Source organism: Pseudorca crassidens, chromosome 17 (genome assembly GCF_039906515.1).
Source record: "Pseudorca crassidens isolate mPseCra1 chromosome 17, mPseCra1.hap1, whole genome shotgun sequence".
Taxonomy (NCBI): domain Eukaryota; kingdom Metazoa; phylum Chordata; class Mammalia; order Artiodactyla; family Delphinidae; genus Pseudorca; species Pseudorca crassidens.
The window spans coordinates 47,455,915-47,472,171 of record NC_090312.1 but is presented as its reverse complement, the minus strand read 5'-3'; the positions used below and the strand labels follow the sequence as shown (position 1 = coordinate 47,472,171).

General features: G+C 42.3%; 1 long non-coding RNA gene across 8 annotated transcripts in view; it reads right to left on the bottom strand.

The window, feature by feature from the left end:
- LOC137210186 (uncharacterized) overlaps positions 1 to 16,257 on the bottom strand; it is a 38,859-nt gene that overhangs the window by 10,447 nt on the left and 12,155 nt on the right. For 6 of the 8 annotated variants that reach the window (XR_010936321.1, XR_010936322.1, XR_010936316.1 and 3 more), the window contains 2 exons: positions 1,181 to 1,468; positions 227 to 397 (listed from right to left, as the gene is read on the bottom strand). This is a non-coding gene — a long non-coding RNA (uncharacterized lncRNA). The remainder of the gene's footprint in view (positions 1 to 226; positions 398 to 1,180; positions 1,469 to 16,257) is intronic. The other 2 variants (XR_010936318.1, XR_010936320.1) reach the window with 1 other exon arrangement.

Sequence of the window (16,257 nt, the reverse complement as noted above, 5' to 3'; positions counted from 1 at the left end):
CCCTGGGATGTTCAGGGCAGACTCTCATTACAAACCTCAGTTTCTGAGGCTCCTGGCTTATGGCCATTTAGTATAGAAGGAGGCTCCTGGCTGGGGATGGCTCAGACAAAACGATGCAGGTTCTAATCTGTGGCAGTGGGCAGTGGGGGGGGGGGGTGTCAGTGCAGGAAGAGGCATTCGCTGCCTTAGGCATTTAAACCATTGCCTTCTCTTCAGGATGGCTCACCTGCAAGATTCTGTGGGGTCCGCCTCCTGGCACCATGCTACAATTGCCGGATTTTGGGTCTGGAGCAACCCAGGTCTTCGTCCGGCATTTCCGGAGAGTGCTTTCTCTTCGGAGCACGTCTGGGGACTGGCTTCTCTGCTTCCACCTTGGCTGGCGTGGCCAAAGGAGCATCTTCCATGGGGAAGAGAGGGAAGACATTCCAGTTTGGAAGAATAAAAGCAAAGACACACTCTTCTCTACCTTGTCCTGCCCCAAATATAAATTCATAGCACCCTCACATTTTTACAACTATGGGCTTAAAAAGACCAGGAGCTTAAGGGGCCTACCCAGTGTTACACAGGTAGTGGAGAGGTGTTCTGTTCAATGGTTAGGTTCATGTTGGGGCTCCGGATTTACAGCTGATAGGAATGTGAGGACAAGCTCATGCCATTTCAAACATTTCCAAGTGATACTGAGAGAGATGTTAAAGGTGCAAAACGAGGGTGCTGAATGACCTCACAAAGTGGGAATGGTGGGCCCATTTTAACATGAAATTGAAAAGAAATTCATGACAAAAGGACATCATAGAAAATGACAACATAATCATAACACTCCCCTCTCCCGTGGAAGTAAAATTCATTAGAATCCTCTCTCTCTCTACCATGAAAGGATGAGATAAAGTCTCAGCAGCAGCCCCCGTGAAAAACATGGTCAACAGGGTGAAGAGGTGTTACTAAGACCATATGGTGTGACTCAGAGAAGCAAAGAGACAACTCTGCCCTTAGCCTGATGAGGCCCACAGGAAGGAACATTTGTGGCAACCTTGGATAGTGTGGCAATGAGAGAGAACCTTCTTTAGGAGGGGACTCCCTGCTGCTGACCTTGAAAGAGCAAATATGGGACATTCGTTTACTGTGGCTCTTGCAGAGGCGATGTGCCCAGAGGTTGGGCCACCCTGCTTGACAATCAAAGCACCTTGTATTCCTGTGCTGCTTGAAAGCTCCAATCGCCGGATTTTGGGTCTGGGGCAACCCAGGTCTTCGTCCGACCATTCCAGAGAGTGCTTTCTCTTCGGAGCACGTCTGGGGACTGGCTTCTCTGCTTCTACCTTAGCTGGCGTGGCCAAAGGAACATCCCCGTAGAGCCGGTAGCCACCAACCAGGCAGTATGTCTCCCCGTGCCAGGCCAACTGCGTTTCTCCATACCCGTGGTACAGGACATGGTAGTGACCAGGTGTAGGACGAGAAACGGGAGGCACTGCTGCTGCAAAGAAAATCAGAACTGATCAGTCACTTCTGCTGTGCACAGTCTCCTGCCAGAATTTCCCTCTCTCATGTCTCTCCCAGTTTCTGGCTGAACACCTTTTAATCTACTTGACGTCCAAAACACAGCCTTGGCCCATCATCTCTATGAGTCCCTAGAGAAGGGACACTGGCTGCAAAAGCAATCCCTAGAGCCTAGGGCTGCAGCAGATGAGGAAGTCTCTTCACCGTTCCCAGGGAAAACAGTAGAACCCGAAAGTAATTGCAATCATGATCCTCTCCATCTCTCCCTTCCGCAACAGAGAAAACATTTCTTGCAGTCTGTCACTTCTGAGGCTTTCATGGAAATGTCTTTCAAGTTTTGGAAAAAAATAATCTAATATAAATTTGTTAAGAACTCTGCCCACCTTGGCAACCCCTCTTGGGCCCCATTTATACTGCCTATTTCAACCACACTGAACTCTAGCTGTCTAATACTTTTATGTCGATTAGAACAAGGACAAATACTGAGGCAGAGTGATCAGGAGACTCAGAACCGGGTTCTGGGTACAAGTCTAGGCTCACATCAACCCAGCCTCCTGGGACACCATCTCCTCAGCCCTCCAGTCTCATTAGCACTTCATCACCCCCCCCCCTTCGTTCTTATGGTCTTCCCATCAATATGGCAACACCCTCTCCCCTAGTACTCAGCAACTCAGTAAGGGATGTGTCTGAGGGGACCGATATAGATGTCTCCATGATAGCACAGTGGTGCCTGGGTTTGGAGGTGCGGTTCAAGAGTGGCCCTGTTCCTCAAACCGCTCCATTTACAATTTGCCAACAAAAATGCACTTGTCTTTTGTTAAGAGGCCAATCAGGAAAGGGTCTGAATGGAAGCATCCTGTAGCCCAAAGGGTAAGGCTACATTTATAAAGCTCAGAACCGTCCTGCACACTTGTCCAGGGATGACCTTTCACTTGTCCTCAGCAGTGAGAACTGTGCGTCCCTGAAGGCGTCCCAGGTCACCGGTATTACTTACATCTGGGAAAGTGCTCAGCTGTACGTAGTTGGCAACCCCCACAGGAACATGTGCCAGCCAGGTGAGGTTGTGTGTGTATCATATCTCATGTAGAGTTGCCCTGTCTGGGTGTACCTGCTGTACTGCCCACCCAGGGAACAGAGCACAGGTTAGAGTACACATACACTATCCGGTCACACATTCTCACACAGACAGCCAAAAAGATTGGTATCTGGTGGAGAACTGGTAGAGAAGTTTCTCTGAGTGCAGCCCGTTTGCACAGTTATGCTGCCATGGAAACTCTGAGAACGCCTGTGACGGCATCACTACCCAGTGAGGTCATATATGGAACCTTTGACTTGAGGGGCAGGCTTGAGGAGGAGGGACAGTTTTGTGGAGGAGAACAGGGTAGAGGCAAAGGTACTCTGCCTCGCCCCTCACCCTGGGCCTCCCCACCCATGCCCTAGTGTAGTAGACACCCCACGTGGGGCATGCCGGTGGGCTGGCACAGCCACAAGGGGCCACAGGAGGGCAAGAGAGACCCATATTCTGAGTTTGGCTTGAGAGACAAGATTAACGTAAGAGACAGCTAGGTTGTATGGCACTGACCCTAAGAGGCAGATATTTGTGTGGCCTGGGGAATCAGGCAAGGCTCCTTGGCAGTCGGCCTGAAGGACAAGTGAGATTTGGACCCATGCGGAAGAGAGGGAAGACATTCCAGTTTGGAAGAATAAAGGAAAAGACACACTCTTCTCGACCTTGTCATGCCCCAAATATAAATTCATAGCACCCTCACATTTTTACAACTGAGGACTTCAAAAAACCAAGAGGTTAAGGGGCCTACCCAGTGTTACACAGGTAGTGGAGAGGTGTTCTGCTCAATGGTTAGGTTCATGTCGGGGCTCCAGATTTACAGCTAATAGGAATGTGAGGACAAGCTCATGCCATTTCAAATATTTCCAAGTGATACTGAGAGTGATGTTAAAGGTGCAAAATGAGGGTACTGAATGACCTCACAAAGTGGAAATGGTGGGCCCATTTTAACATGAAATTGAAAACAAATTCATGACAAAAGGACATAATAGAAAATGACAACATAATCATTACATTCCCCTCTCCCCTAGAAGTAAAAATCATTAGAATCCTCTCTCTCCACCATGAAAGGATGAGATAAAGACTCAGCAGCAGCTCCCATTGAAAAACATGGTCAACAGTGTGAAGAGGTGTTTCTAAGACGATTTGGGCCGGCTCAGAGAAGGAAAGAGACAACTCTGCCGTCAGCCTGATCAGGCCCACAGTAAGGAACAGTTGGGGCAGCCTTTGATAGTGTGGCAATGAGAGACAACCTTCTTTAGGAGGGGACTCCTTGTTGCCGACTTTGAAAAAGCATAGATGGGACATTCGTTTACTGGGGCTGTTGCAGAGGCGATGTGCCCAGGAGGTAGAGACTGCTTCGACTACCATTTTAGAGGTTGGGCCACCCTGGTTGAAAACCACAGCACCTTCTATTCCTAAACTGCTTGAATCAGCGGGTGCACGTTAGGACACATGAAGTCAGGCCCCATTGGAGCAGACTGCCTTTGGGAGTGGTAGAATGTAAAATGAGAAGGGGAATGCTCTGGAGGAGCTTTGTCATGGCAGATGGGCCAGCATGAGACCATTCAGATTCTCCAAGGCTCCAGAGATTACTTGGCTGGGAGCATCCCTCTGATGTGGTGGGGGAACTTCTACCTTAATAGGACGTGGCTGGGCATCTGGGGGAGGCAGAATAAATGGTTTATTAACTACGAGAGCGAGAGACTCACCTGGGGGGTTCCACAAAAGCACTTAAAAAGACTTGTACCTGGATTCTTGAGCCAACCCTAAGAAAACTTATCTAGATGTGGAGTAGGGCTCAGAAAGCTGCACTTTTAATAAGCTTCCTGGGCAGTCCCACCACAGTGGTCCATGGATAGAATGACCAAATTATTGTGTATTCTCAGTTGCTTTTGGGAGTCAAAGTGGGCAATATGAGAAACTGCAGCAGCCCTACGTATAAACAGGGAATATTCAAGGCAAACAGAGGTGTTTAGTTATTCTATGCATGAATCAGATTTGAGAAAAGCTAGCCTGCTGGTTAAAGAACACAACCCTTCCGACACACAGACCAGATTCTGTCCTACTTACTTGTGTGATTTTGACCAAGTTCTTTTATCCTTCTGACTGTTTCTTCATATGGAAAAGAGCTATGGCTGTACATTTAGCACAATATTCTCTTTTGGCAAAAGTTGCTCTGGGTCCATTTGTGTTCTCTGCAACTTAATCCTTTCCAGTGCGCAAGCATTTTTAAGTTGTTTGGTGAAGTATTACATTTGACTTTCAACTGTTCATTACTTTGGGCAAAGCTTATGTAGTGCTGCAGAGACTACAACCTATGCAGAGATAGTGAGGGGATGTTATAAGCTTATTCTGCCGGTTTATTCAAAAGTTTAACCTTTTCTCCTTTTCCTCAACCTGCCACCAAGAGATGAGAAAGAAGGCAGAGCCTGGAAATGCACACCAAGCAATACTTCTGGGGAGTTAGTTGGAGCGGGAGGGCTGCCGCCTGAGCCCAGCTCTGCTTAGCCGTGCGGGTCGGCGGCGTGTCCAGCGGCTGTGGCGGAACCCGAGGGTGCTGGGCATGGGCCCGTGTCACGGCTGCACTGGAGCGGTAAGTGAGGGCCATGGGCCGTTCTTGCGCGGCCGCCACATTCCCAGACCGGCCGCCAGCCCTCCTGGTTCCTTCGCCGCTCCGCGCCGCCGGGAGCCGGGAGCCCAGAGCAGCCCGCAAACGGGCACCTGCGCCCGCCGCCCAGAGATACATCTACACGTGGAACAACTCCTACATAACACCTACTGAACACTGGCAGAAGACCTCAGACCTCCCAAAAGGGAACAAAGTCCCCACGTACCTGGATGTGTGTATGAAAGGCTCTTGGTGCTGCAGCCAGGAGTCAGTGCTGTGCCTCTGAGGTGGGAGAGCCAACTTCAGGACACTGGTCCACAAGAGACCTCCCAGCTCCACGTAATATCAAATGGCGAAAATCTCCCAGAGATCTCCATCTCAACAACAGCACGCAGAATCACTCAACGACCAGCAAGCTACAGTGCTGGACACCCTATGGCAAACAACTAGCAAGACAGGAACACAACCCCACCCATTAGCAGAGAGGCTGCCGAAAATCATAGTAAGTCCACAGACACCCCAAAACACACCAACAGATGTGGACCTGCCTACCAGAAAGACAAGATCCAGCCTCATCCACCAGAACACAGTCACTACTGCCCTCCACCTGGAAGCCTACACAACCCACTGAAACAACTTTAGCCACTGGGGACAGACACCAAAAACAAAGGGAACTACGAACGTGCAGCCTGCAAAAAGGAGACCCAAAACACGGTAAGATAAGCAAAATGAGAAGACAGAAAAACACACATCAGATATAGGAGCAAGATAAAAACACACCAGACCTAACAAATGAAGAGGAAATAGGCAGTCTATCTGAAAAAGAATTCAGAATAATGATAGTAAAGATGATCCAATATCTTGGAAATAGAATAGACAAAATGCAAGAAACATTTAACAAGGACTTAAAAGAACTAAAGATGAAACAAACAACGATGAACAATACAAGAAATGAAATTAAAAATACTCTAGATGGGATTAATAGCAGAATAACAGGCAGAAGAATGGATAAGTGACCTGGAAGATAAAATAGTGGAAATAACTACTGCAGAGCAGAATAAAGAAAAAAGAATGAAAAGAACTGAGGACAGTCTCAGAGACATCTGGGACAACATTAAACGCACCAACATTCAAATTATAGGGGTTCCAGAAGAAGAAGAGAAAAAGAAAGGGACTGAGAAAATATTTGAAGAGATTATAGTTGAAAACTTCCCTAATATGGGAAAGGAAATAGTTACTCAACTCCAGGAAGCACAGAGTCTCATACAGGATAAATCGAAGGAGAAATATGCCAAGACACATATTAATGAAACTGTCAAAAATTAAATTCAAAGAAAACATATTAAAAGCAGCAAGGGAAAAACAACAAATAACACACAAGGGAATCCCCATAAGGTTAAAAGCTGATCTTTCAGCAGAAACTCTGCAAGCCAGAAGGAACTGGCAGGACATATTTAAAGCGATGAAGGAGAAGAACCTACAACCAAGATTACTCTACCCAGCAAGGATCTCATTCAGATTTGATGGAGCAATTAAAAGCTTTAGAGACAAGCAAAAGCTGAGAGAGTTCAGCACCACCAAACCAGCTTTACAACAAAGGCTAAAGGAATTTCTCTAGGCAAGAAACCCAACAGAAGGAAAAGACCTACAAAAACGAACCCAAAACAATTAAGAAAATGGGAATAGGAACATACATATAGAAAATTACCTTAAATGTAAATAGACTAAATGCTCCCACCAAAAGACACAGATTGGCTGAATGGATACAAAAACAAGACCCATATATATGCTGTCTACAAGAGACCCACTTCAGACCTAGAGACACATACAGACTAAAAGTAAGGGGATTGAAAAAGATATTCCATGCAAATGGAAACCAAAAGAAAGCTGGAGTAGCAATTCTCATATCAGACAAAATAGACTTTAAAATAAAGACTATTAGAAGAGACAAAGAAGGACACTACAAAATGATCAAGGGATCGATCCAAGAAGAAGATATAACAATTGTAAATATTCATGCACCCAACACAGGAGCACCTCAATACATAAGGCAAATACTAATAGCCATAAAAGGAGAAATCGACAGTAACACATTCAGAGTAGGGGACTTTAACACCCCACCTTCACCAATGGACAGATCATCCAAAATGAAAATAAATAAGGAAACACAAGCTTTAAATGATACATTAAACAAGATGGACTTAATTGATATTTATAGGACATTCAATCCAAAAACAACAGAATACAAATTTTTCTCAAGTGCTCGTGGAACATTCTCCAGGATAGATCATATCTTGGGTCACAAATCAAGCCTTGGTAAATTTAAGGAAATTGAAATTGTATCAAGTATCTTTTCCGACCAAAACGCTATGAGACTAGACTTCAATTACAGGAAAAGATCTGTAAAAAATACAATCACATGGAGGCTAAACAGTGCACTACTTAATAACGAAGTGATCACTGAAGAAATCAAAGAGGAAATCAAAAAATACCTAGAAACAAATGACAATGGAGACACGACGACCCAAAACTTATGGGATGCAGCAAAAGCACTTCTAAGAGGGAAGTTTATAGCAATACAATCCTACCTTAAGAAACAGGAAACATCTCGAATAAACAACCTAAACTTGCCTCTAAAGCAATTAGAGAAAGAAGAAGAAAAAAAACCCAAAGTTAGCAGAAGGACAGAAATCATAAAGATCAGATCAGAAATAAATGAAAAAGAAATGAAGGAAACGATAGCAAAGATCAATAAAACTGAAAGCTGGTTCTTTGAGAAGATAAACAAAATTGATAAACCATTAGCCAGACTCATCAAGAAAAAAAGGGAGAAGAGTCAAATCAATAGAATCAGAAATGAAAAAGGAGAAGTAATAACTGACACTGCAGAAATACAAAAGATCATGAGAGATTACTACAAGCAACTCTATGCCAATAAAATGGACAACATGGAAGAAGTGGACAAATTCCTAGAAATGCACAAGCTGCCAAGACTGAATCAGGAAAAAACAGAAAATATGAACAGACCAATCACAAGCACTGAAATTGAAACTGTGATTAAAAATCTTCCAACAATCAAAAACCTAGGACCAGATGGCTTCACAGGCGAATTCTATCAAACATTTAGAGAAGAGCTAACACCTATCCTTCTCAAACTCTTCCAAAATACAGCAGAGGGAGGAACACTCCCAAACTCATTCTACGAGGCCACCATCACCCTGATACCAAAACCAGACAAGGATGTCACAAAGAAAGGAAACTACAGGCCAATATCACTGATGAACATAGATGCAAAAATCCTGAACAAAATACTAGCAAACACAATCCAACAGCACATTCAAAGGATCATACACCATGATCAAGTGGGGTTTATTCCAGGAATGCAAGGATTCTTCAATATATGCAAATCAATCAATGTGATACACCATATTAACAGACTGAAGGAGAAAAACCATATGGTCATCTCAATAGATGCAGAGAAAGCTTTCGACAAAATTCAACACCCATTTATGATAAAAACCCTGCAGAAAATAGGCATAGAGGGAACTTTCCTCAACATAATAAAGGCCATATATGACAAACCCACAGCCAACACCATACTCAATGGTGAAAAACTGAAAGAATTTCCACTAAGATCAGGAAAAAGACAAGGTTGCCCACTCCCACCACTCTTATTCAACATAATTTTGGAAGTTTTAGCCACAGCAATCAGAGAAGAAAAGGAAATAAAAGGAATCCAAATCGGAAAAGAAGAAGTAAAGCTGTCACTGTTTGCAGATGACATGATACTATACATAGAGAATCCTAAAGATGCTACCAGAAAACTACTAGAACTAATCAATGAATTTGGTAAAGTTGCAGGATACAAAATTAATGCACAGAAATCTCTTGCATTCCTATACACTAATGATGAAAAATCTGAAAGTGAAATCAAGAAAACACTCCCATTTACCATTGCAACAAAAAGAATAAAATATCTAGGAATAAACCTACCTAAGGAGACAAAAGACCTATATGAAGAAAATTATAAGACACTGATGTAAGAAATTACAGATGATACAAATAGATGGAGAGATATACCATGTTCTTGGATTGGAAGAATCAACATTGTGAAAATGACTCTACTACCCAAAGCAATCTACAGATTCAATGCAATCCCTATCAAACTATCACTGGCATTTTTCACAGAACTAGAAGTAAAAATTTCACAGTTTGTATGGAAACACAAAAGACCCCAAATAGCCAAAGCTACCTTGAGAACGAAAAACGGAGCTGGAGGAATCAGGCTACCTGAGTTCATACTCTATTACAAAGCTACAGTAATCAAGACAGCATGGTACTGGCACAAAAACAGAAAGATAGATCAATGGAACAGGATAGAAAGCCCACAGATAAACCCACGCACATATGGTCACCTTATCTTTGATAAAGGAGGCAGGAATGTACAGTGGAGAAAGGACAGCCTCTTCAATAAGTTGTGCTGGAAAAACTGGACAGGTACATGTCAAAGTATGAGATTAGATCACTCCCTAACAGCATACATAAAAATAAGCTCAAAATGGATTAAAGACCTAAATGTAAGGCCAGACACTATCAAACTCTTAGAGGAAAACATAGGCAGGACACTCTATGACATAAATCACAGCAAGATCCTTTTTGACCCACCTCCTAGAGAAATGGAAATAAAAACAAAAATAAACAAATGGGACCTAATGAAACTTCAAAGCTTTTGCACAGCAAAGGAAACCATAAACAAGACCAAAAGACAACCCTCAGAATGGGGGAAAATATTGCAAATGAAGCAAGTGACAAGGGATTAATGTCCAAAATTTATAAGAAGCTCATGCAGCTCAATAACAACAAAAAAAAACACAACAAAATCCAAAAATGGGCAGAAGACCTAAATAGACAATTCTCCAAAGAAGTTATACAGACTGCCAACAAACACATGAAAGAATGCTCAACATCATTAATCATTGGGGAAATGCAAATCAAAACTACAATGAGATATCATCTCACATCAGTCAGAATGGCCATCATCAAAAAATCTAGAAACAAAAAATGCTGGAGAGGGTGTGGAGAAAAGGGAACACTCTTGCACTGCGGGTGGGAATGTGAATTGGTACAGCCACTGTGGAGAACAGTATGGAGGTTCCTTAAAAAACTACAAATAGAACTACCATATGACCCAGCAATCCCACTCCTGGGCATACACCCTGAGAAAACCATAATTCAAAAAGAGTCATTTACCAAAATGTTCATTGCACCTCTATTTACAATAGCCAGGAGATGGAAACAACCTAAGTGTCCATAATCGGATGAATGGATAAAGAATATGTGGCACATATATACAGTGGAATATTACTCAGCCATAAAAAGAAATGAAATTCAGCTATTTGTAATGAGGTGCATAGATGTAGAGTCTGTCATACAGAGTGAAGTAAGTCAGAAAGAGAAAGACAAATACCGTATGCTAACACATATATATGGAATTTAAGAAAAAAAAATGTCATGAAAAACCTGGGGGTAAGACAGGAATAAAGACACAGACCTACTAGAGAATGAACTTGAGGATATGGGGAGGGAAGGGTAAGCTGTGACAAAGCGAGAGAGGCATGGACATATATACACTACCAAACGTAAAATAGATAGCTAGTGGGAAGCAGCCACATAGCACAGGAGATCAGCTCGGTGCTTTGTGACCAGCTAGAGAGGTGGGATAGGGAGGGTGGGAGGGAGGGAGACGCAAGAGGGAAGAGATATGGGAACATATGTATATGTATAACTGATTCACTTTGTTATAAAGCAGAAACTAACACACCATTGTAAAGCAATTATACTGCAATATAGATGTAAAAGAAAAAAAAAAAGCAATACTTCTGTGTCAGTTTGACTTTTATTCCTCTGCCAGTACTTCACAGAGAGATTTCACCAAAAGTGCCTAAGCTTGCCATGGCTATTGTCGTGAAGAAAGTTTCTCTCTATTTCTAGTCACATCCACTTTTCCTTCTCCTGGGGGCTTAATGGATGATTGGGGGCAGGAAATAAATTTTAAACTAAAATATCAAAAACAAAAACAAAAAATACAATTGTTCAAGTGTTCTTTTTTTTTTTTTACATCTTTATTGGAGTATAATTGCTTTACAATGGTGTGTTAGTTTCCGCTTTATACCAAAGTGAATCAGTTATACATATACATATGTTCCCATATCTCTTCCCTCTTGCGTCTCCCTCCCTCCCACCTTCCCTATCCCACACCTCTAGGTGGTCACAAAGCACCGAGCTGATCTCCCTGTGCCATGCGGCTGCTTCCCACTAGCTATCTATTTTACGTTTGGTAGTGTATATATGTCCATGCCATTCACTTTGTCATGGCTTACCATTCCCCCTCCCCATATCCTCAAGTTCATTCTCTAGTAGGTCTGTGTCTTTATTCCTGTCTTACCCCTAGGTTCTTCATGACATGATTTTTCTTAAATTCCATATATATGAGTTAGCATACGGTATCTGTCTTTCTCTTTCCGACTTACTTCACTCTGTATGACAGACTCTAGGTCCATCCACCTCATTACGAATAGCTCAATTTCGTTTCTTTTTATGGCTGAGTAATATTCCACTGTATATATGTGCCATATATTCTTTATCCATTCATCCGATTATGGACACTTAGGTTGTTTCCATCTCCTGCCTATTGTAAATAGAGGTGCAATGAACATTTTGGTACATGACTCTTTTTGAATTATGGTTTTCTCAGGGTGTATGCCCAGGAGTGGGATTGCTGGGTCATATGGTAGTTCTATTTGTAGTTTTTTAAGGAACCTCCATACTGTTCTCCACAGTGGCTGTACCAATTCACATTCCCACCAGCAGTGCAAGAGAGTTCCCTTTTCTCCACACCCTCTCCAGCATTTTTTGTTTCTAGATTTTTTGATGATGGCCATTCTGACTGGTGTGAGATGTGTAATACCAAGAATGAACTGCAATGTAAACTATGTCATGTAAACAGATGTAAACTATGGACTCTGAATGATTATGATGTGTTAGTGTACGTTAAACAGGTGTAATAAATGAACCACTCTGGTCGGGGGATGCTGATAATAGAGGAGGCTATGCATGTGCAGGGGCAGTGAGTATAAGGGAAATTCCTGTACCTTCCCCACAATTTTGCTGTGAACCTCAAACTGCTCTTTTAAAAAGTATAAATAAATAATAAAAGAGAAATCATATCTTTCAAGAACAAAGAAGTGGGGGAAGAAGGGGTACGTCTCCGTCAGAGAATTATTAGCACTACTTTCCCTTCTACTTAGGGCTCTAAGGCATTAGGGCCATATGCTACAAACAACGTTCAAACCAAAATAACAAATGAAAGATTACCACTACTAAGATGAGAAAATGAATGTGTTGAGATGGGGCAGGGTGCTGAATATATCTACTTCCTTTCCCTGATGGTTCAAAACACTGCTAACTCCCTGCCACATCCTGGTAGAGAGGCTGGATTCACACACTTTCCAAACCGTAAAATCTAGAAATACATATTCCAACAAAACCTTAACTAGATATAAAATTACTCTACAATCAAGCAAATTGGAGGTAGTATGGAATTCATTTTTAAATTGGCTGTTGGCTGAATATAAAAATCAGCATTTTAAAGGCCCAGAATAATTTTCAGCAACTAAGGTTTACGCATAACTTAAGAAACTCATTAGCTTCTTAAATTCTGAAATTTTCAGAGCCTGTGAAAGCAGTATAGCCTGGCTATATATTTCAACCAACACTCAAATCACGTAATACCAGGTAGCATCAGAAAATTTTTTAAGAAATTGATAAAATGCCTCAGCTGCCTGCTGGAGCAGAGGGAGGAAACAGAGCAGAAAAAAACAAAAGACAAATACAACCAATAACAAAAGCAGTCATCTCACAAACTTTTAGCTGAAGGCCTCCCTCCAGATTCTTCCATGATTTCCTCCTTTACCTGATTCCTTTTAGATGTAAACATTTATATGGTGATCCTAGGGTAAAGTTTTATGTGAGTCACCAGTTTGTTCTATATGTCAAACAACCTAGTGCCTTCCACATATTCTTCTCCTGTAACTCAGAGCAGAACAAGACAGGAAACCTGTACTCTCTCAGAGACAAGACTCTGCCAACATAGGCCAACTTCCTGAGAAGATGAGGGTTCCCATCTTTTTAATTTGCTGGTAAATTATTGTAAAGGCAGACTTATTTTGTTCTTTGTTTGTTTTGACGGGACACCTAAGTCAGCTTGAAATTACCTTTGATTTCAAACTCAAGACTAAACTTTATCAGACAGAACAGGAATCTGCCCAGTTCTGCCACTTGCTAACCAGGTAACATTGGGAAAGTAACAGTAACTGAGTGTTTGCTACTAAAGCACCGTTCAAACTGCTTTACTTAGATTCATCCATTTAATCCTCAAAAAGACCCTTTGAGGTGAGCCCCAAGGAGACAAAGTAACTGTGTGAGAGAACAAGTAACCCACTCAAGGTCACAGAGCTAGTAAGACAAAGAACTAGGATTAAACCAAGGTAACCTTTTTGCCAGAGCCTATACTCTTAACCACTTTACTGGTGGGTTTAAAAGTTTTTTAATGTAACCCACTATAAGAAATATGTTCTACAGGGCTTCCTTGGTGGCGCAGTGGTTGAGAGTCTGCCTGCCGATGCAGGGGACACGGGTTCGTGCCCTGGTCTGGGAAGATCCGACATGCCGCGGAGCGGCTAGGCCCGTGAGCCATGGCCGCTGAGCCTGCGTGTCCGGAGCCTGTGCTCCGCAAGGGGAGAGGCCACAACTGTGAGAGGCCCGCGTACCGCAAGAAAAAAAAAAAAAAAAGAAATATGTTCTACAACACAACCCAATACATATATATTTTATCAATTAAGACTCACCTGTAACTTGAGAGTCTTTGTTATATGTATAACTGAAACCAAATTTTATGAAAATATACTTATTCATTTTATGCAGTACACTGGTATTTTTCTACTGTATTTTATTGTTTAAAATTCCTTGTCGGGGCTTCCCTGGTGGCGCAGTGGTTGAGAGTCTGCCTGTCGATGCAGGGGACACGGGTTCAGGCCTTGGTCCGGGAGGATCCCACATGCCGCGGAGCGGCTGGGCCCGTGAGCCATGGCTGCTGAGCCTGTGCTCCACAACGGGAGAGGCCCATGTACGCAAAAAAAAAAAAAAAAAAAAAAAAAAAATTCCTTGTCAATCCTCACCAAACTGATTTCAATTTCCACTGAGACTCATGACCTGAACTTTGAAAAACAAGGTACCACATTTCTTTTTACCACCATGGGAATTTTGTGAGGATTAAATATGATAATGTGTACAAAACCTTTAGCACAATGCCTGACACAGACTGTGCACCCAGTGCATGATAGTGATTATTACTGATCTTGTAAATTAGCAGTAAGTAAGGGAGGCAAGGACACTTAGGGGGAAAACCTGACTGGAGTATAGGTGAATTTATGGCCTGTTGGCATCTTTCCCGGGCAGTGAGATAGGGAATTTCCCCAGTATTTTCAATTTATATTGTAATGGAAATCCACATTTAGAAAGAGACCTGGCTTGTAGCTAACTCTGATTTCCTCTTCTTCACTATAAAGGGCAATTTACAAGTTGCTGTGCCTCTCTGCTGGAACCCTCAGTAAACCCAATTTTTTCATTTATGTTCCCATCCCACACTACTCTGGACACTATGAGCTTTACGAAATTGGTCTTCAGCTGGGGAGGTACACTCATTTCCTATTGATGCTTTATTAATTACCACTACCTTAGTGCCTTAAAACAACACAAACTTATTATCTTACAATGCTAGGGCTCACAAATCTGAACCAGATCTTACTGGGCTAAAAGCCTTTCTGCTGGCTCTGGGAGACAATCCCTTTATGTTTTCCAGCTTCTTTTTAGATGCCAGTATTCCTTGGCTCTTCTTCCATCTTCATAGCCTGAACAGCACATTGACTCCTTCTCACATCAAATCACTCTAACTCTGACACGGATTCTTCTTCCCTGAATCTTCTGCCTTCGTCTTCCGTCTATAAAGGATCCTTGTGATTATACTGGGTCTACCTGATAATCCAGAATAAGTTCCCTATTTTAATATCTTTGATTTAATCACATCGGCAAAGTCCCTTTTGCCATGTAAGGTAATATTCAGAGGCTCTGGTGATTAGGATGTGGACATTTGGAGGGGCAAGAGGGTCAACTATTCTGCCCAACACAGGAGACAAACCTTACAAAATAGCAAATAAGATTTAACAACAACAACAATAACACATAACATTTATTGAACATTTACCATACAGTAGGCGTTGTGCTGAGTGCTTTACTTGCTAACTCATTTCCTTGTTGAGAAACCAAGGCTCCAAAAGATCAGAGAGTGTCAAGCCTAGGTGTGCCTGACTTCAAAGGTCATGCTCTCAACCACTTGACTACATAGTTAGGTACTAGATGTGTGTACAGTTAGTGGTTTGCAACTTCTCCCCAGCAAGTACTCCTTTTTCTCTTTCACCGCAAGAACCATATTTTGAAAAATTCTGTATGTTAATTTTTTTCATTAACCAAAGATAATTGTAACAGCTGATAGCTTTGAGCTAACCTCTTTGCCTCTTTGGATTTATATAGTTCCAGCCAAATAATGCAACTTAATATTTTATTTAACATATTTTGGTATCATTTTGGGATATTGAAGCATAACCCACTTTGTAGATGCCTAGGAGTTCAGAGAAGAAGGAAATCAATGGGGGTGGGTGGAGCAGTCAGAAGAAATAGGGTCTGACTTCAGTCTCAAAGAAGCAGAAATTTCAGATAGACTAGAGAAGAGAGAAGATCATGAATGAGAAGTGAGAACAAGTACCTGTAGGAATGAGACATAGGGAGCTTGTTAGGAGAACTGGAAAAAAGAAATTAAAGAAGAATAAATAAAACATTGAGGCTTTGAAAGATAGGTAAATAAAGTTAAATTTAACCAGACAGGAAAATGCAGAAGCTGGAAAATTTCTGAGCAGGAGCCCTTGGGCTTGGGGAGATTAATCGGCTAGAACAAAGAGCATGAAAGGAGGAAGTG